Below are 20,173 nucleotides of genomic sequence, written 5' to 3'. Positions count from 1 at the left end.
TTTTATGGCCGGCAGACCCTGGCTACTCTTACATTCTAGGCCCCCTTTTCCACCTGCTTTTCTAGCTATTGAAGGTGTGTGTGTGAGGGGGTCTTTCTTGCCCTTCTGGGTGGGGGTAGCCCCCTCCCGTCTCTTTGGGAGTCTATTGTCCCCCCTTTCTCCACTTCAGTAGGCCTGACCTCCACCATTCCTCCTGCTGCTGCTTCCTCTGAGACAGAGGAGGTAAAGGGGCTACTATAGGGCAGAATCTGGGGTTCTCTCTCCTCCCACAGTTTGTCCTGTGTAGGGAATAATTCTGGACACACTGGCTGTGTCTAGACTGGCAAGATTTTGTGTAAAAGCGACTGCTTTTGCGCAAAAACTTGCCAGCTGTCTACACTGGTCGCTTGAATTTGAGCAAGAACACTGACGATCTAATGTAAGATTGTCAGTGTTCTTGCGCAAATACTATGATGCTCCTGCTCAGGGATAAGCCCTCTTGCGCAAATGTTTTTGCGCAAGAGGGCCAGTGTAGACAGGCAAAAAAGCCCCGATGGTGAAAATGACAATTGGGGCTTTCTTGCACAAAATCACGTCTAGACTGGTCACGGATGCTTTTGCGCAAAAGCATCCGTGCCAATCTAGATGCTCTTTTGTGCAAATGCTTTTAACGGAAAAACTTTTCCGGTAAAAGCATTTGCGCGAAATCATGCCAGTCTAGATGCAGCCAGAGAGTGCAGGTGAAAACAAGCAGAGGATTTATTGGTTCATGCAGGTGGTGGAGTACCCACCAGGGGTTAACCTGGTGAGCACTAACTTAACCAAAACAAATATTAGATTATATAGGCAACAGCTGCACAGAGGGGAAGTGATTTGATAGGTCTAGTGGTAGAAACATTATGAGCACATAGAAGGTTACACAGGATCCCCGCCCATCACCAATTAAACATCTTATCAATAATACAGGTAATTATTCCTAACAAGCAAAATGAGCCAACATAAACAGACGCATGTTGATGGTAACTCTGTCAGCCAGAAATACAATGCGTCTACTGCAAGGGTGATATTGCCTTGGGTTAGCACAGTCTTTGGGACCCAGGCTTATTTTCTAGGAATAGAGAAAACAGTGAAAAACAATCCTGCAGAGTTGTTTGGTACCAACCTTAGCAAAGTGAGGCCCTCTGGGAATGTGGTTGCCAGGGGAGCCAAGGTCACAGTAGCTACTATCTGTGTGCTTCCCAGAGCTGACTTAATGATTTAGGATTTGAGTTCTCATTTCTCAGCAAGATACCATGGACTGCCTCAGTTTACTCCTACAGTTCCCTCCTCTTGAGCTTAGGGTTCTTTAACCCACCAGGTTAAATACAACAATTTCAGGGGTTTTAATTTACTTTAGAAGTGCTGGTACAGCACCAGTACTATTATAAACATTAAAAAGGCCGTAGAGCAGTTTTTAAACTAAGAGATGGGGGAAAGCCGATTGGTGCGGAGATGCACGTAAATCGGAAGGAGACTTCTCTTAGAGGAGAATCCATTGATAGAGATTCTCTAAGCTGTAGTCAGAAAGAGAGGAGGGGAGAGGACAAACCATGGGCCAGAGCAGACAAAGAACCGCATACAAAGGAATCCAATGCATCAGGAAAGGACAGACAAAGAACCAGTGGCAAATTTCTAAAGTGCTTGTACACAAATGCTAGGAGTCTGACTAATAAGATGAGTGAACTAGAGTACCTCATATTAAATGAGGAGATTGACATAATAGGCATCACTGAAACCTGGTGGAATGAGGAAAATCTGTGAGACACAATCATACCGGGAAATAAAATATATAGAAAGGATAGAGCAGGCGGGGTGGGTGGCGGAGTGGCACTGTATGTGAAAGATAATGTAGAATCAAATGAAATAAAAATATTAAGTGAATCAACATGTTCAATGGAATCGCTATGGATAGTAATTCCATGCTCCAATAATAAGAAATTAGCAGTAGGGATATATTACCGACCACCTGACCAGGACAGCGATATTGACATAGAAATGCTGAGGGAGATTGGAGAGGCTACCAAAATAAAGAACTCTATAATAGTGGGGGATTTTAATTACCCCCATATTGACTGGATACATGTCACCTCAGGAAGAGAAGTGTAGAGAAAATTTCTCAATGGCTTAAATGACTGCTTCTTGGAGCAGCTAGTGCAGGAACCCACAAGGGGAGAGGCAATTCTCGATTTAGTCCTGAGTGGAGTGCAGGATCAGGTCCAGGATATAACTGTTACCAGACCGCTTGGGAATAGTGACCATAATATAATAACATTCAACATTCCTGTGGTGGGAAGAACACCTCAGCAGTCCAGTACCCTGGCATTTAATTTCAAAAAGGGGAATTACACAAAAATGAGGAGGTTAGTTAAACAGAAATTAAAAGGCACAGTGACTAGAGCCAAATCCCTGAAAGCTGCATGGAAAAGTTTTAAAGACACCATAATAGAGGCCCAACTTAAATGTATACCCCAAATTAAAAAACATAGCAAGAGACCTAAAAAAGAGTCACTGTGGCTTAACCACCATGTAAAAGAAGCAGTGAGGGACAAAAAGATATCTTTTAAGAAGTGGAAGTCCAATCCTAGTGAGATAAATAGAAAAGAACATAAACACTGTCAAATCAAGTATAAAAATGTAATAAGAAAAGCAAAAAAAGATTTTGAGGAACAGCTAGCCAAAAACTCAAAAAGAAATAACAAAATGTTTTTTAAGTACATTAGAAGCAGGAAGCCTGCTAAAAAACCTGTGGGTGCCCTAGATGATCGAGCTATAAAAGGAGCAATCAAGGACGATAAAGCCATTGCGGAGAAACTAAATGATTTCTTTGCTTCAGTCTTCACGGCTGAGGACGTTGGGGAGATTCCTGAATCTGCACTGTCCTTTTTGGGTGATGAATCTGAGGAACTGTCCCGGATTGAAGTGTCATTAGAGGAGGTTTTGGAACAAATAGAAAAACTTAATGTTAACAAATCTACGGGACCGGATGGCATTCATCCAAGGGTTCTAAAAGAACTCAAATGGGAAATTGCTGAGCTATTATCTGTGGTTTGTAACCTATCCTTTAAATCGGCTTCCGTACCTGATGACTGGAAGGTAGCCAACGTGACACCAATATTTAAAAAGGGCTCTAGAGGCGATCCTGGCAATTACAGACCGGTAAGTCTAACTTCAGTACCAGGCAAATTAGTCGAAACAATAGTAAAGAATAAAATTGTGAAGCATGTAGAAGAACATAATTTATTGGACAAAAGTCAACATGGTTTCTGTAAAGGGAAATCCTGTCTTACTAATCTCTTAGAGTTCTTTGATGGGGTTAACAAACATGCGGACAAGGGGGATCCAGTAGATATAGTACACTTGGATTTTCAGAAAGCCTTTGACAAGGTCCCTCACCAAAGGCTCTTGTGTAAATTACATGGCCATGGGATAAGAGGGAAGGTCCTTTCTTGGATTGAGAACTGGTTAAAAGACAGGAAACAAAGGGTAGGAATAAATGGTAAATTTTTAGATTGGAGAGGGGTAACTAGTGGTGTACCCCAAGGGTCAGTCCTGGGACCAATCCTTTTCAACTTATTCATAAATGATCTGGAGAAAGGGGTAAGTAGTGAGGTAGTAAAGTTTGCAGATGATACAAAACTGTTTAGGATAGTCAAGACAGAAGCAGACTGTGAGGGACTCCATGAAGATCTCACCAGACTGAGTGATTGGGCAACAAAATGGCAAATTAAATTTAATGTGGGTAAGTGTATAGTAATGCACATCGGGAAAAATAACCCCAACAATACGTACAGTATGATGGGGGCTAATTTGACTATGACAAATCAGGAAAGAGATCTTGGAGTTATCGTGGACAGTTCTCTGAAAACTTCCACACAGTGTGCAGTGGCCGTCAAAAAGGCAAATAGGATGCTAGGAATTATTAAGAAAGGGATAGAAAATAAGACCCAGAATATCTTACTGCCCCTGTATAAAACTATGGAATGCCCACATCTTGAATACTGTGTACAGATGTGGCTCACCTCAAAAAAGATATTTTGGCCTTGGAAAGGGTTCAGAAAAGGGCAACTAAAATGAATAGGGGTTTGGAATGGGTCCCATATGAGGAGAGGTTAAAGCGAGTAGGACTTTTCAGTTTAGAAAAGAGGAGACTTAGGGGGGATATGGTAGAGGTCTATAAAATCATGAGTGGTATGGAGAGGGCCGATAAAGAAAAGTTATTTATTAGTTCCCTAAATAGAAGAACTAGAGGACACCAAATGAAATTAATGGGTAGCAGGTTTAAAACTAATAAAAGAAAGTTCTTCACACAGCGTGTTGTCAACCTGTAGAACTCCTTGCCAGAAGAGGCTGTGAAGGCTAGGACTATAATAGAGTTTAAAGAGAAGCTAGATAATTTCATGGAGGTTAGGTCCATAAAAGGCTATTAGCCAGGGGATAAAATGGTGTCCTTGGCCTCTGTTTGTCAGAGGCTGGAGTGGGATGGCGGGAGACAAATCACTTGATCATTGTCTTCGGTCCACCCTCTCTGGGGCACCTGGTGCTGGCCACTGTCGGTAGACAGGATACTGGGCTAGATGGACCTTTGGTCTGACCCAGTACGGCCGTTCTTGTGTTCTTATGTTCTTATAAATGTTATAATCGAAACTCGCCACATAATTTGGCAAAATACTACTCAAATCCATCCCCAAGATATTTTGTCATCAGTAAAGGCACTGCCTGCGATTATAGATTTGACCTCTACTTCCTGGTTGAGTGCCTCAGAGTAAGGTGTTATGGCATGGTCCATGGTTTTCCCTATGTGTGTGTATCTCAGACGGCCAATCCCGAAATGCCTTTGGGCACCAGCCAGGAACTCCTCAATCTCTTCCTGCAGGGCCAGTAAACCCTCCTCTAGTTACTTCCTTCCTTCATGCCATTCAGGATCCCATGTTAGGTTACCCGTCATTGCCAAAGTGTGGTACAGCCAAGTCCCATCAATAGTCAGAATCGCCCAGCAAGGGACCGTTATGCACACTGATGCATATGTAGAGGGGGAGGGCCTTCCATTTAGTTCAATGGAGTGGTCTGTCTGGGTGGTCAAACACCAGTAGGTACCATTCATTTGGACCAGCTCTGTGTTTATTTATTTCTCTATATGTGACTTGAAGCCAGTTTACATTAACTGGAGTCACTGTTTCTCTTATGGGACCACAGCATGGTTCACAGATGTTTGATTGTTAATGGGAAGCCATGCAAGCAATTCCATAATTCTTACCAGGTATTTGTGAGGCCTTTTAAGGCATCAGGCAGCTGGCAACAATAGGTAGCAGGGCAAGTGGCTATTATTGCAGTGGTGATGTTTCTAGTTTCCTCGTTGTGGGCATCAATGTTGTGGGCATCTTTACTTAAATATGCTGATGTCCCATTTGCCCGTGTTGTTTCACTTATAGATTTCTTATCCTCTCTGGCCAAACCACTTTTATGGTTGGTGTGCAAGTTTTACAAAAGCTAAATATTTCATTCATGTGGCTGTTAAAGCAACGCCAATCTGGTGGGGAGGGGGCTGGTACCCCACTCCCAGTCCTCCTTTTCACGTGATACACTCTTTGCTTCCTTCTAGTTCCTTGTGGTCACCTGTGGAGATATTGTTAACATTCTCCTAGCTTAAACAATTACTAAACAATCTTGCATGATCTCAAAATAAAAAAGGAGTCATATAAAAATGGAAACTAGGACAAATAACAAAGGATGAATATAGACAAGCAACACGGGAATGCAGGGGCTAGATTAGAAAGGCAAAGGCACAAAATGAGATCAAACTAGCTACAGGCATAAAGGGAAACAAGAAGAACTTTTATAAATACATTAAAAGCAAGAGGAAAACCAAGGACAGGGTAGGCCCACTGCTTAGTGAGGAGGGAGAAGCAGTAACAGGAAACTTGGAAATGGTAGAGATGCTCAATGACTTCTTTGTTTCGGTCTTCACCGAGAAGTCTGGAGGTGTGCCTAACGTAGTGAATACAAGCAGAGAGGGGGTAAGTTTAGAAGATAGGATACACAAAGAACAAGTTAAAAATCACTTAGGAAAGTTAGATGTCAGCAAGTCACCAGGTCCTGATGAAATGCATCCCAGGATACTCAAGGAGCTGATACAGGAGGTATCTGAGCCTTTAGCTATGATTTTTGAAAAATCATGGCAGACAGGGGAGATTCCAGAAGACTGGAAAAGGGCAAATATTGTGCCCATCTATAAAAAGGGGAGTAAGAACAACCCAGGAAACTACAGACTGGTCAGTTTAACGTCTGTCCCAGGGAAGATAATGGAGCAGGTAATTAAGGAAATCATATGCAAACACTTGGAAGGTAATAAAGTGATAGGGAATAGCCAGCATGGGTTTGTGAAGAACAAGTCATGCCAAACTAATCTGATAGCTTTCTTTGATAGGATAACGAGCCTTGTGGATAAGGGAGAAGCGGTGGATGTCATATACCTAGACTTTAGTAAGGCATTTGATATGGTCTCGCATGATATTCTTATTGATAAACTAGGCAAATATAACTTAGATAGGGCCACGATAAGGTGGGTGCATAATTGGCTGGATAACCGTAGTCAGAGAGTTGTTGTTAATGGTGCTAAATCCTGCTGGAAAGGGATAACAAGTGGAGTTCCTCAAGGGTCTGTTTTGGGACCCGTACTGTTCAATATCTTCATCAATGATGTAGATATTGGGATAGAGAATACGCTTATTAAGTTTGCAGATGATACCAAACTGGGTGGGGTTGCAACTTCTTTGGAGGATAGGGACATAATTCAAAATGACCTTAGCAAGTTAGAGAAATGGTCAGAGGTAAACAGGATGAGGTTTAATAAAGAGAAATGCAAAGTGCTCCACTTAGGAAGGAACAATCAGTTCCATACATACAAGATGGGAAGCGACTGTCTAGGAAGGAGCATGGCGGAAAGGGATCTAGGGGTCATAGTGGACCACAAGTTGAATATGAGTCAACAGTGTGATGCTGTTGCAAAAAAAGCAAATATGATGCTAGGTTGTATCAACAGGTGTGTTGTAAGCAAAACTCGTGAAGTCATTCTGCCGCTCTACTCTGCACTAGTTAGGCCTCAGCTGGAGTACTGTGTCCAATTCTGGGTGCCACATTTCAAGAAAGATGTGGAGAAATTGGAAAGGGTACAGAGAAGAGCGACAAGAATGATTAAAGGTTTAGAGAACATGACCTATGAAGCCAGGCTTCATGAACTGGGCTTGTTTAGTTTGGAAAAAAGAAGATTAAGGGGGGACATGATAGCGGTTTTCAAATATCTAAAAGGGTGTCACAAGGAGGAAGGAGAAAATTTGTTCCTCTTGGTTACTGAGGACAGGACAAGGAGTAATGGGCTTAAAGTGCAGCAGGGGAGGTTTAGATTGGACATTAGGAAAAAATTCCTAACTGTCAGGGTGGTCAAATATTGGAATAAATTGCCAAGGGAGGTGGTGGAATCTCCCTCTCTGGAGATATTTAAGAACAGATTAGATAGACATCTGTCAGGGATGGTGTAGACGGAACTTGATCCTGCCTTGAGGGCGGGGGGCTGGACTCGATGACCTCTTGAGGTCCCTTCCAGTCCTATTATTCTATGATTCTATGATATTTGCATATTTGTTATTTGCATAATGTATATGCAGATATGAAAATATGTTACCAGTCTGGCAAAAGTTTGTGAATGGGTTTGGCTGTCCATGGTATTAAAAAAAGGTTAGCAATCACTGGCCTGATCCATGGGGGGTGGCCAAATGCAAGGCAGGGAAAACACTAGGGCTACGTCTACACTGGCCCCTTCTTCGGAAGGGGCATGCTAATTTTGAAAGTGGGAATAGGGAAATCCACGGGGGATTTAAATATCCCCCACGGGATTTAAATAAACATGTCCGCCGCTTTTTTCCAGCTTGGGGAAAAGCCGGAAAAAAGCGTCTAGACTGGTCCGATCCTCTGGAATAAAGCCCTATTCCGGAGGATCTCTTATTCATGGAACTTCTTCTTCTCAGCTTGGGAAAGGGACGACTAAGGTGCGATGGGACAGAGTTTTATGTAATGATGACAGGGGTGCAGAAAGCAAGGGGTGCAGAAACTGGTAAGTAACCAAATTAAAAGTGAATCAAAAGGGAGCATTTTTGTGCCCAGTGGAACTCCTTGCCAGAAGATGTTGTGAAGGTGAAATCTACAAGAAGGTCCAAAACAGAACTGAATAATTTAATGCAGGAAAGGTCAATCAATGGCATTTAACCAGAATGGACAGGGCAGGTGTCCCTAGCTGGTGTATTCTAGAAGCTGGGAATGGGCGACAGGAGGCATCACTTAACAATTGTCTGTTCTGAGGATTCCCACTGGGCAATGAAATCGGCTGCTGTTGTGAGACAGGATCCTGGGCTAGTTGGGCAACTGGCATGGCCCAGTCTGGCTGCTTTGATGTTCTGTTTGGTTTCTGTTCTTGTCCCCTCTGGGCAAGGGAAAATGGACCCATGTCCTGAAGGGGAGAGAAAGTGGCCTGTGAAAGGCTAGTGCAGGTAAGGAAAGACCCCATGTGCAGGTGTCCCTGATGGTCTAGTGGCTAGGATTCAGCACTTTCACTGCTGAGGCCTGGGTTCAATTCCCAGTCAGAGAAACCAGCCTCACTTTTCACTTGACATCTGCCTACTCATTCATCTTACCTCATTGTTACAGCAGCTGTGACCCAAGAGGTTCACTCAGGGCCCCTTTCCCACCTCTCCCCTTTCCCACCTCTCCCTCACTGCCAAGACAGCACCTGCCATTTTCACAAGCCCTTCAGAAGGGGCAGAGCTGGGTGACTCAAACTGCCCCTCCCCTCTCCCATGTGGGCAGCCCTGCAGGAAGCTCTGTGGCACACACAGCACTAGCCCAGCGCAGTGTCAGGTCGGCACAAGATCCATTGGTTCAGTTTGGTTGTTGAAGGAGACAACCCAGAACTGGCTCCAGCCCCCACTCAGTAACCTGGGGAAATGACCCACCAGGCCTGGGCCCCTTGGAGAGGCAACGATTCCCCACTGGCCAGGGCAGAGCCTCCCTCTGACACAGTCATGGAGCCTCCTCCCCCTGGGCCTGCCTCCCCCTTCACTCAGCTCTCACTGCTCGGTGCTGCCAGGGAGGGGCCTCACCGTGAGAGCCGCCTGGGCAGGTTCCTGCCACAGAGACATGTCCCAGAGCAGGACGGATGCTCAGACCGACACTGAGTGTTGCTCAGCGCTGGGGTGAGACAGGGAAGGAAAAAAGGGTCTAACGGTGCCAGCAGCCTTTCAGAACAGCCCCTGGCCCCACCAGCACATCCCATCTCTTCCCTCTGCCCTTGCTGGACTCTGCTGGGCACTGTCTGGACTCAGTCCTCCCCGGTGCCAGCCTAAGGGCTCTGGAGAAGACATGGCAGCTCCATGGGCAGACTCCTGAGCCCCTGGCAGGGCAGGGCTCATTAAGCAGTTGGGGGGGGGGGGGGCTGGGTTGCTGCACAGGTTAGGGTTGGCCTGGGCAATGACTTTTGATGGGGAACCACTCCCAGGGCTGCACTTTTCCATGCTATTAATGGAGGAGGAGGGGGTCTGGGATACAGGTTGGTGCAGACAGGAGCTTGGGGCAGAGGACTGGGGTGCAGGAACAGTTGCAGGAAGTTGGGTTGTGATCTGGGGCAGAGGACTGGGGTGCAGGATCTGGGAGGTGTGAGGGTTCAGGATGGGGGCAGAGGGTTTGGTTTACATGGGGTACCAGTGGGTTGAGGGAAGGGAGTGACTGGGGTGCCAGAGGCAGGCTCTGGCTGGGAGACTTACCTGGCTCACTCCCGGCCAGCAGCCCAGCACATTTCTCAGGCAGCTACTTCCCTGCCCCCACACAGGCTCTCAACCTCCGTTAGCCAATAAGCTGAGGGGCTGCAAAAGTCCTTTGTGATGTCACTGCCACACCCACCCCTGCCCTCCAGGGCTAATGTCCTGCCCCAGGCAGCCCCTTTGCATGGCTGAGCTGCTCCCAGGGGTGAAAGTGACACATTTCTTACAGGGACTGTTCTATTGGGCGCCACCCCTTGGGCAGGGGAAGGCTCAAGGCAGGAAGTTGGGGGAGGGGTTGGGATAGGACAGTATCTGTAAGAAATTAAAGTGTGGAGTGGAGTGTGGGAGGCTCAAGGTAGGTACTTGGGGAGCTTGTCAGTGGGGGGTGGGGCTCAGGGCAGGGGTGAGGATGTGGGAGGATATGGGAATCAGGGCACAGAATTAGAGATGTGGGGGTGCTTGGGTCTGGGATTGTGTGTGTGTTGAGGGGATCAATGGGTCCAGATTCCCAGCTCCCTCTGCTCTGGGCTCCCTGAGGCCCTTTAACACACAAGAGCTTTCTCTGCAGTGCGCTGAGGAGAGGAACCCCTGAGCCAGTGATGCCGCTTTGCCCAGGTTGGCAGGGACAGAAGGCAGGCCAGGTGCCCAGTAACACCAGACAGATGTGCACATCTGCATATGAGCAGCAGCTGTTGTGGGACTCTAGAAATCTCCCCCTAGATCTAATTCCCCACGTGCCAGGCACCAGTCAAAGCCAGGGCTCCAGGGTCTCAAGCAGAACACTGCTAGGGGCGGATACGTGTCTATTTGAGGCAGGTTCCTCACTCCCACGTCCCAGACACGTACTGTGGCACAAAGACCAATGGTCCCTGCACAAAGTGTGTCCCAGAGATAAGCGTTAGCCCAGGGAACAAGCATCTCCCTGCAGAAGAGCCAACAAGCCCAGGAGACACTCAGCTCAGGATCCCCAGGCGCACTGACACAGACTCCCTGGCACAGGAGAATCCCAAGCCTCAGTTCTGCTGGCCAGAGTTTTCTCCTCTTCTGTTTCTTGTCAGCTCCCTGCAAAACACCTCGCAACGTTAGATGAGGGTGAGTGGGGATAAACCCAGATATGCTGCAGAGCGGCTGTTAGATGGGGAAAGAGAGGTGCTCCTGCCGCCTCCCTGAGCAACTCACACATGTAAGAAAACTGCCATTGGAGGTATCTGCATGGGTGTCAGGATGGCTGAGTGGTCTAAGGCGCCAGACTCAATGACCTGTCTTTTCCTTACTTGGGTGTTCTGGTCTCCAAATGGAGGCGTGGGTTCAAATGCCACGTCAACTGTTTTATGTCTAGAGAGGTGACCTCATTTCCCCATTTCTCCTGACATTGTAGGAGCCCTTGCTCCTCCCACATGCTCATGAAAGCATTTCTTTTAGGCTGCATCTACACAGCAGCGTTCCTTGGGCATAACGGCCATTATACTGCAATAACAATGGGAGCGTCTACACAGCAATTCCATTATTCCGACGTCTGTAACGCACCATCCAGACCAGTGGTCTGAGGAGCCAGGAGGTCTCCAGGCTGCAGACAGCCAAGCCCACAGGCAAAGACAAAGCAAAGTGCCAGCCACTTCCTGCTCAGCCCAGCGGGGTCTCTGTGTGGCCCCCAGACCTTTTGTTTGTCATTCCCCAGGTGCAGGGGCCCAGATTCAGCAACACTCACAGGCCCCACAGGAGGAGGCTGGTTTCCTGCTTCACCCCACGGCCCAGCAATGAGCCCACAAACTCCCCCTGTGCTCAGGGAGCCAGGTTTGCCGTGTGAATTGTGTGGGGACAGGTAACATCAGGCCTGGGCACTGGGATTATTTACCAGTTTCCCTGGGGGCCCTGCTGTTTTCACAGCACAAATATCTTTCCCATCACCCCTTAGTCGTCCCTTTCCCAAGCTGAGAAGAAGAAGTTCCATGAACTCCTGGGAGCTGCTGTTCCAAAGAAGAGGCATTTCCCGTGGAAAAGATGGCCAAGCCCAATCCCCTACACAGAGCCCCAGAAAATACCAATGGACACTGGGCACTTGTAAAGCTCCCTCTCGGGCAGCGCTACGGAATGGATCCGGCTGGCCATCGGGCTGACTAACCCATCAACAGATGAGTCCCAGTGAGACTTCTCAGCCCAAGTGCAGAGACTGTGGAGTCTCCCGCTCCCAGCCCAGGAGCAGAGGGGCAGCGCCCTGAGGAGGCGGGTCCCGAGGCAGCGGAGACCTTTGAAGGGAACGGAGACGTAAGGTAAGAAGGAAGGAGAACAAGTCACCTCTTCCCAGGTGAGATGTGGTGGGAAACTACCAGATCCGGTGCAAGCTGAGCTCCAAGGGCTGGTTCCTGCCTGGTGGCTCCTTGCAGGGCCTGGCTTGAGAAGCGCCAAGGAGCCGTGTGTGGTCAGGTGAGAGGGTGCAGAAGGAACGTGGCTGAAGGAGCAGGGTGGGGCAGTAGGAACAAGGGAGGGTGTCAAAGGAAGCGGGGGGGGGGTGCTGGGTGGTAAGAAAGCCAGGAGAACGAGGTGGCTGGGGACTGGGCATGAGGCGGGACATTATGTAGTTTTGTGTCCCCGTGTGGCAAAAGTGTGCATCAGCCACACTGCCCCAAAGGTGAACAGCCACAGTAGTGGCACTTGCAGGGTTGGTCCTGGACTGTGTGGCCGCAATGACCTGGTCCAAGGCAAGGCATCTCTGAGAAGTCTCAGCCCCAGTCCTGCCTCCTCCCATCTCAGCCTAACCTGTTTCACTGTCTCCCACATGCTCCTGAAAGCCAGCACACAGGCTGCCCAGCCCTGCACCAGGGGCAGACCCTGGAACTGCCTTGTGGGCACCCACAATAAGAGAAGACCCTGTGTTTCTATCTTGCTTTGAACCAGGGACCTTTTGCATGTTAGGCAAATGTAATAACCACTACACCACAGAAACACCCTTAGCAGGGATTTCTGCCACTGCACTTAAACTTGGGCAAATATTCGGTTGCTAACCCTTTGTCCAACAGAGATTGCTGCGGGGCAAAGGAATTCTCTGTTGTCAGTTTTGTGCCCTCAGGAAGGGACCAAACTGAAGGAGGCCGGGCCCCCGCCTGGGGACTCCAACCTAAACCCTGAGAGGCTGCTGTGCCTGGCACTGGCAAGGCAGGGCTCTGACTGCAATTGCTGGGACAGGTGAGCCAGCGCCAAGTACCCTTGTGATTCCCTGGGGGTGTCAGTGCCCAGAGACCCTGCAAGTGCAACCTCTGCAGCTCCTGCAGCCGTGGAGAGTGACTCTCGTCCCCCCTCCCTTGGGATGGGCAATGGCAGCAGGTGGAGGAGCTGGGAGAGACGTCCCAGAGAGCAGCCCCATGACTAAGCTGGCCAAGCAGCTGCTGGGCATCGGGGAGGTGAGGGAGGCAGCCCCCAGTGGTGCCTGGCCAATGTGTCTGCTATTCCCACCAGCCCTCCCTACATAGCTGGAGTTGGCCATGTCCCCACAGCAGGAAGCTGAAGGAGACAAACAGCAGAAGTGCAGGATGGTGGTGGGGGGCCACTTTCACACCACAGGTCACACCCATTGTATTAGCTTTTGGTCCCATGCTGTAAGCGGCAGCACTCAGGACTCTGAATCCTGCAATCTGAGTTCAAATCTCAGTGGGACCTGCTGGGGCTCAGCTGGTTGTTACAAGGTTCAGGTGCTTTGGCTTCCATGCACTGAGGTTCAGCAAAGAGAGTTTTGTTCCTCTTGCTGGGTGTCTGAGGCCACTGGAGCTCCATCTCCAGACGGAGCAGGAGTGTGGGAGGGGTCTGATGCCATCACAGCTGCAGGGCAGGTCACCCACCTGGCCCCTGAGCTCAGAGGAGGCTCTTGAGCAAGAAGGAGTATCTACACTGTCCCTTCTTGCGCAAGAAAAACCCTCTTGCGCAATGCCGTTCTTCCTGAAAAATAATAGGTGTAACGGCATTGCACTAGAGGGCTTTTCTTGTGCAAGAACGGGCAGTGTAGACGCTCCTTCTTGTGCAAAAGCTTCTTTTGAAAAAAATGGTGGCATGCAAATGAGGCTCGGCGATATTCCACGCTTAGCCTCATTTGCATATTACTCGCGCAAGAAGCCACGAGTGTAGACAGCCTGGGAGTCAAAGGTGTTGTCCGGGTCCATAGAATAGAACAGGCTTAGCAGTAAGACTGCAGAGGGCACCCTGGCTTAGCTGTCTTATAAACAGAAGATATTGGGTTCAATTCCCAGTGGTGCCTTGCTGTGCCCTTTACTCATATTTTCCTATGTGCTTCTGAGACACAGAAGAGGCCTCCCCTGGCCACCCATAAAACTGCTGGTTCAGGAAAAGGCTGATTGGGGAGGCTTGTTAGGGAGAAGGAAACCACAAGCCTGGAGCGGGTGCAGAGGTGACTGGCACTGGCTGGGCAGGGCTCTGACTCCCACTGTAAGTCCCTGGGTACCACACACTGGCCAGTGAGTCCTGCTCCATGGTTGTCCCAGTGCTCTGGGTGCGAGAGACGCGCCTGTAACTCCCTGCTGGAAGTGTGGGCTCTGCCCTGCCTGGTGGGGGAGGGGACAAGCACAGGCCGGTTATCAGGGGCTCTGACACTCCAGCATCGGGGTCGTCCAGCCTGTCAGATGGATTCAGACCAGGCCGATCGGAGCCTCTCGTGCTCGCCAAGGGGGATTCTGCACTTGCTGCCTTGGGAGCCAGGGTCACATTGCAGAGCTCCCCCAGGGACGTCCCACAGCGCCGCCAGGCCAGCCCCAGCCACTCTCCCTGCCCTCGGCAACGTGACTGCGTTTTATCCTTCCCCTTCAGTGACAACTGCCCATTCCCCACCAGCCCCAGATCCTGTGGGACCCGCTCCCTTCCCTATGAGCAGTGAGTGCCAGTGTGGCTCCCTGCTGAGGCTGTGGCTGTGGGAACAAGCCCCTGGCTTTGGGAGGGAGACTAAATGTCCAGGTGTTGAGTTTCACCCATGGCTAGTGTGGGGTGACCCACACTTTGGGGGCAGCTGGAGGTGCCTCCTGAGAGCTGTTTTTCAGAGGGGTGTGATCAGCCCTTCCTGTGTTTCTGGCTCCTTCCAAGGGCTTGAATCTGGCACCTAAAATTGAGGAATGTGCATTCGGAAGAGGGAATTTCTGTCTCTTTGTTATCCTTAGCGTGCCCCAGGAGCCAACGACTGTAGCGAGGGAGGCAGCTGCAGCACAATTCCAGGCCTGGGGCACATTGAACAATTGTTTGAAATATTTTTAAAACAAAAAATATGAAAAACTTTAGGCTCCACCTACACTGCAGGCTTCTTGCCCAAGAACTGTTTTGGGCAAGAGTTCTTGTGCAAGAGCACATCCACACGGCCATGTGCTCTCACCCAAAAGGGCAGAATAGCTCAGTGGTTTGAGCATTAGTTTAGTTTGCTAAACCCAGAGTTATGAGTTCAATCATTGAGGTAACCATTTAGCAATCTGGGGCAAATCTGTCAAGGATGGTTGTTGGAGTTTCCATGAGCACAGAGACAGAACTAGCTGACCTCTCAAGGCTCTTCCCAGCTCTATGAGGTGCTATACATCCTTACAAAGAACATGCATGGACAGTATCTTGCGCAAGAAAGCTCTTTTGGCTATTTTAGCCATAGGGGTTTCTGGCACAAGAAATCCCTCTTGCCTGTGCACACTGCCTTCTTGTGCAAGAGGGCTTATTCGTTATGGGGAGAGGAATAACTCTTGCACAAGAAGCCATCTTTTCCAATGGTTTACTGCACATTTTCTTGTGCAAGAATGCACATGCAGGGTAAACACTCTGCTAGTTTTTGCACAAGAACGGCTATTCTTGTGCAAAAAGCTTGCAGTGTAGACATAGACGTGCAGTGTGAAAAACCTCACAACAAGCTCACCCCAGCAGCTCCCACTAAGATTTGAACTCAGCTTGTAGGATTCAAAGTCCTGACCTACATGGTACTGTGTGTGCGGGTACCTGAGACACTCAGTTTTCCAGCTGGCCTCTGCACTCCTGGCTTCCGTCCTGCTGCTTCATCCCTCTGGCTACGACTACACGGCACATTTATTTTGGAATAAGCTGGTCTCAAATAGTAATTCCAAAATAGCTTATTTCGAAATAGCACGTCTACACTGCAGGGAAACCTCAGAATAGTCTGAGGCAGGCTCCCCAGTGTGGACGAGCTACCTCGATTTAGAGCCCTTTCAGGCTGGAGCCAGGGGAAGCAGGAGGCAAGAAGAGCCCCAGTCTGCAAAGCCTCTTGTGCAAAAACGGACCCCAATTAATTATGCAAGGAAAATCCCTGGGCTGCAATGCTTAGTTACACACAATAAGAATAATCCACCAGCTCAGATGTGATTTCTAAACCCCCGAACAAGGAAAATAATAAAACCTGATGGACTAGGTAGTCCCCATGGGCTCTGCCCGCACCATGCTCAGGGCCTGGTGATTTTCTGTCCATTTGCCAGACCAAATCACTAGCCCCACTGCTCTGGAGTCTCTGCCTCTCATGGGCCTTCTCATCCTCAGGCTCCGCTTTGTCTCCAGACAGACCCTGCTCTGCTACAGCAACATGCTTCCCTTCATTCTGACTTTGTACACCTGGGCTTTTAGCACTCAGAGCTGCACCTAACACCAGCATTGGCTAGTGAGGGGTCTGAACAGCTTCTGTAGAGAGAGAGAGAGAGAGAACCACTGTGGAGCATCCTTGCCAACTGTCTCAGAAATTCTTTGTCAGTGAGAGGAAACTGTCACCCCAGGTGGGACAGTGCCAGAGACAGAAATTCACCTTCTAAATGGTCCTTCTTCAACTTTTAGCTCCTGATTTAGTCCCTTTGAAGAAGCCAGATACACAGGAAGGGCTGATCACACCCTTCTGAAAATCAGCTTTCCATGGGTATCGGTAGCTGGCTCCAAGTCATGGGCCTTGACGTCTCGTCTCCCTCCCGAAACCAGGGAAGTGTCTCCCACCGTTGCAGCCTCCTGAGGCTCTATGGCTCTGTCTGTACAGCAGGGACAGCAACACTCACAGTCCCACAGGAGGGCCCCTGGCCTAGTAATGTGGCCCCCTGAGCAGCCTCTGATGTTCCCTGCTTGAGCCCCAGAACCAGCCCTGAGTGACAGTGGAAGGGGGAAGCAGCTCACACATGCCAAGGGGCTGGCCAGGGGCAGGACGTGAGCCTGCAAAGCAGCAGTGACATCACAAGGGCCTTGTGCAGCACCTCAGCTCATTGGCTGGGAGGCAGTGACCTCACAGAGTGTCCATGGCAACAGCCAGCTGGGACAGGCTGCAGGGCTGGGGCATCTCAGAGACCCCCATGGCCTGGCTGCCTGGAATCTCCTTTGTGAGGTTTCCCCTTGAGGGCAGAAGGGATTGAGGGTCCCAGCTGGGAGTGTCTCTGTGGAGATTTCCCCTTTCCCCAGGCTGCAGTGGGAGGGGCTGGGGCAGGCAGGGATACAGGAGGGGCTGGCACTGAACTTCTCAGAGAAGCAAGAGGAAGGGCTGCAAACACCCGATGAGGATGGGATTTGAACCCATGCGTGCAGAGCACAATGGATTAGCAGTCCATCGCCTTAACCACTCGGCCACCTCATCTGAGCTGTTAGGGTTTGTTTCAAATCACCTGAAGTCAGCTCTTCAGGGAACCGGCTGCCGGGGCCCCCAGGGGAAGGTCTGTGGGGAGTTTCCAAGGCAACAACAACTACAAAGTTTCATAATCTACACTCATGTGACTGTGATTTATTCCTCCACTAGCAAGTGTCTCTGAAGGGATGAGAAATGCAGGGCCCAGGTGCAGGGAGCCGGGTCACATTCTCCTGCCTGAGTCTCAGTCCTGGCTGAAGCCTGGCTACAGAGAGAAGAGGCCAATGCAAACAGCCCCATGGCAGCGAGGGAGTCAGTACATGGGTGGGTGAAGCAGGGAGCTGGGGGCAGAGTTCAGCTCTAACTCACTAGGGGTGAGTCCCATAGTTCAAAATAATCAATGCGCCTCTTTTGAAATAGCTTATTTTGTAATTTGGGGCTGGCTACACAGCACTTACTTCGAAATAAATCGCTATTCCAAAACGTCCCTCCCTCCTCCTGCCATGCAGGGATGTCGGAATAGCGAGCCCGTTATGGTTTGAAACAAGGGGCTTGCTCTTAAGACACGTCAGTGTGATATGAGCACCACGTCCTAAACCTCCGAGCTAGCCGGCCCCCGGGTGTCAGTCTCACAAGTGGCCCTTTCAGAACGGAGGCTTGGGCAGTGGCAGTGATGTTGTGGGCTCTGGAACAAGGTAGGGGAGGTAGCTGAAGCTTTTGTAGGCAGGGGAATTAGCTCAAGAGGCAGAGCGCTTGCTTAGCATGTGAGAGGCAGTGGGATCCATGGCCACATTCTCCAACTGTATTTCAGTTCTTAGCCCTTATTTTCCATGGTGGGGGCTCAGTGGCCCCCTCCCTCTTCCTATCTGCTCTTCCAAATTAGACAGACCTGGTTCCCCTTTCTTTTCCCCCAGCAATTGCCGTGCTGCAAAGCAGAGAGTGGAGATAACAAACTCAGCAGTCCCTCAAGCTTTGTGGTACAATGGAAAGCCTGTTGGGCATTTATGCTGTAGTGGCTAGTGTGAACCCAACTAGACAGTCAAAGATTGTGGGTTCAAGTCCCACCAGTGTTACTTTAGCAGCTTTCTCATTTCCAGGCAATCCTTAATGCTGAAATTGGGGTGGGCTTCAGTCCAGGTAGTTCCCAGCAGACCCCAGTGAGGGTGGAGGGAAGGGCTGGTTCTTGGGTTGTTGGCTGAGGGTTGATCTGAAAGGCTGCAGGTACCATGTCCTGCCCGGGAAGGCAAGACTGGCCTTTCCACAGCGCCCCTCCCCCAGAGCCAAGGTTCCCTCTAAGCCAGGCCTGGGCAATACAGGCCAGCGGGCTGTATCTAGCCCATCAAGACACTCCCTGCTTGCCCCACCCCCGCAAGCTGCTGAGAACAGGGACTGCTGGGCAGTTAGTGTCCCTGTTCCCAGCACAATCCCATTGGCTGGTTTCTGGCCATAGGAAGCGTCATCCCCCCTCCACTCAGGGTCTTATTCATCGACCCAGATGGCCCCTGCAGCCTGTGTGGGGACAAGGCAGACAGGCTGCCTGAGAAATGTGCTGGGCTGCTGGCCGGGAGTGAGCCAGGTAAGTCTCCCAGCCAGAGCCTGACTGACACCCCAGCCCCTCCCTTCCCTCAACCCCCGGGTACCGCACGTAAACCAAACCCTCTCCCCCCACCTGAAGCCACACCCCTCCCAGATCCTGCACCCCAATCCTCTGCCCCAAGTCACAACCCAACACCCTGCAACCATTCCTGCACCCCAGTCCTCTGCCCCAGGCTCCTGTCTGCACCCAGCCTCCATCCCAGACCCCCACCTCCTCTGATAATAGCATGGAAAAGTGCAGGCTTGGGAGTGGTTCCCCATCAAAAGTCATTGCCCACCCCTGCCTAAACTGTGCAGCAGCCCAGCCTCAAAGCTGCTTACTGATCCCTTCCCAGCCAGGGGCTCTGGACTCTGCCCCTGGAGCTGCCCTGTCTTCTCCAGAGCCCTTAGGTTGGCACCGAGGAGGCCTGAGTCCAGGCAGTGTCCAGTGGAGCCCAGCAGAGGCAGAGGGAAGGGCTGGTACTTGGGGGTGGGGCCGGGGGCTGTTCTGAAAGGCTGCAGGTGCCGTTAGACCCTTTTGTCCTTCCCTGTCTCACCCCAGCGCTGAGCAACACTCAGTGTCGGTCTGAGCATCCGTCCTGCTCTGGGGCGTGTCTCTGTGGCAGGAACCTGACCAGGCGGCTCTCGCAGTGAGGCCCCTCCCTGGCAGCACCGAGCAGTGAGAGCTGAGTGAAGGGGGAGGCAGGCCCAGGGGGAGAAGGCTCCATGACTGTGTGAGAGGGAGGCTCTGCCCTGGCCAGTGGGGAATCGTTGCCTCTCCAAGGGGCCCAGGCCTGGTGGGTCATTTCCCCAGGTTACTGAGTGGGGGCTGGAGCCAGTTCTGTGTTGTCTCCTTCAAAAACCAAACTGAACCAATGGATCTTGTGCCGACCTGACTGTGCGTTGGGCTAGTGCTGTGTGTGCCACAGAGCTTCCTGCCCACATGGGAGAGGGGAGGGGCGATTTGAGTCACCAGCTCTGCCCTTCTGAAAATGGCAAGTGCTGTCTTAGCAGTGAGGGAGAGGTGGGAAGGAGCCTGAAGTAACCTCTTGGGTCTCAGCTGCTGTAACATGTGGTAATGAGGTGAGAAAAATGACAAGGCAGTGGCCATGTGAAATTTCAGTCTGGTTTCCCTGACTGGGAATCGAACCCAGATCACAGCAGTGAAAGTGCTGTATTCTAACCACTAGACCATCAGGGA

The 20,173-nt window shown here is 50.2% G+C and overlaps 3 non-coding genes across 3 annotated transcripts; 1 reads left to right on the top strand and 2 right to left on the bottom strand.

Annotated features, from left to right (window-relative positions):
- Positions 1–8,584: 8,584 nt before the first annotated feature.
- On the top strand, positions 8,585–8,656 carry TRNAE-UUC (transfer RNA glutamic acid (anticodon UUC)). The gene has a single exon. It is a non-coding gene; the product is annotated as a tRNA-Glu (tRNA).
- Positions 8,657–17,327: 8,671 nt separating this feature from the next.
- Positions 17,328–17,409, bottom strand: TRNAS-GCU (transfer RNA serine (anticodon GCU)). Its single transcript has one exon. It is a non-coding gene; the product is annotated as a tRNA-Ser (tRNA).
- A 2,692-nt stretch (positions 17,410–20,101) lies between these two features.
- TRNAE-UUC (transfer RNA glutamic acid (anticodon UUC)) lies at positions 20,102–20,173 on the bottom strand. The gene has a single exon. It is a non-coding gene; the product is annotated as a tRNA-Glu (tRNA).

This window comes from Pelodiscus sinensis, chromosome 19, assembly GCF_052426305.1.
Source record: "Pelodiscus sinensis isolate ZL-2025 chromosome 19, ASM5242630v1, whole genome shotgun sequence".
NCBI lineage: Eukaryota > Metazoa > Chordata > Testudines > Trionychidae > Pelodiscus > Pelodiscus sinensis.
Note: the sequence above shows the minus strand (reverse complement) of the source record. Positions and strands in the feature narration are given on the sequence as shown.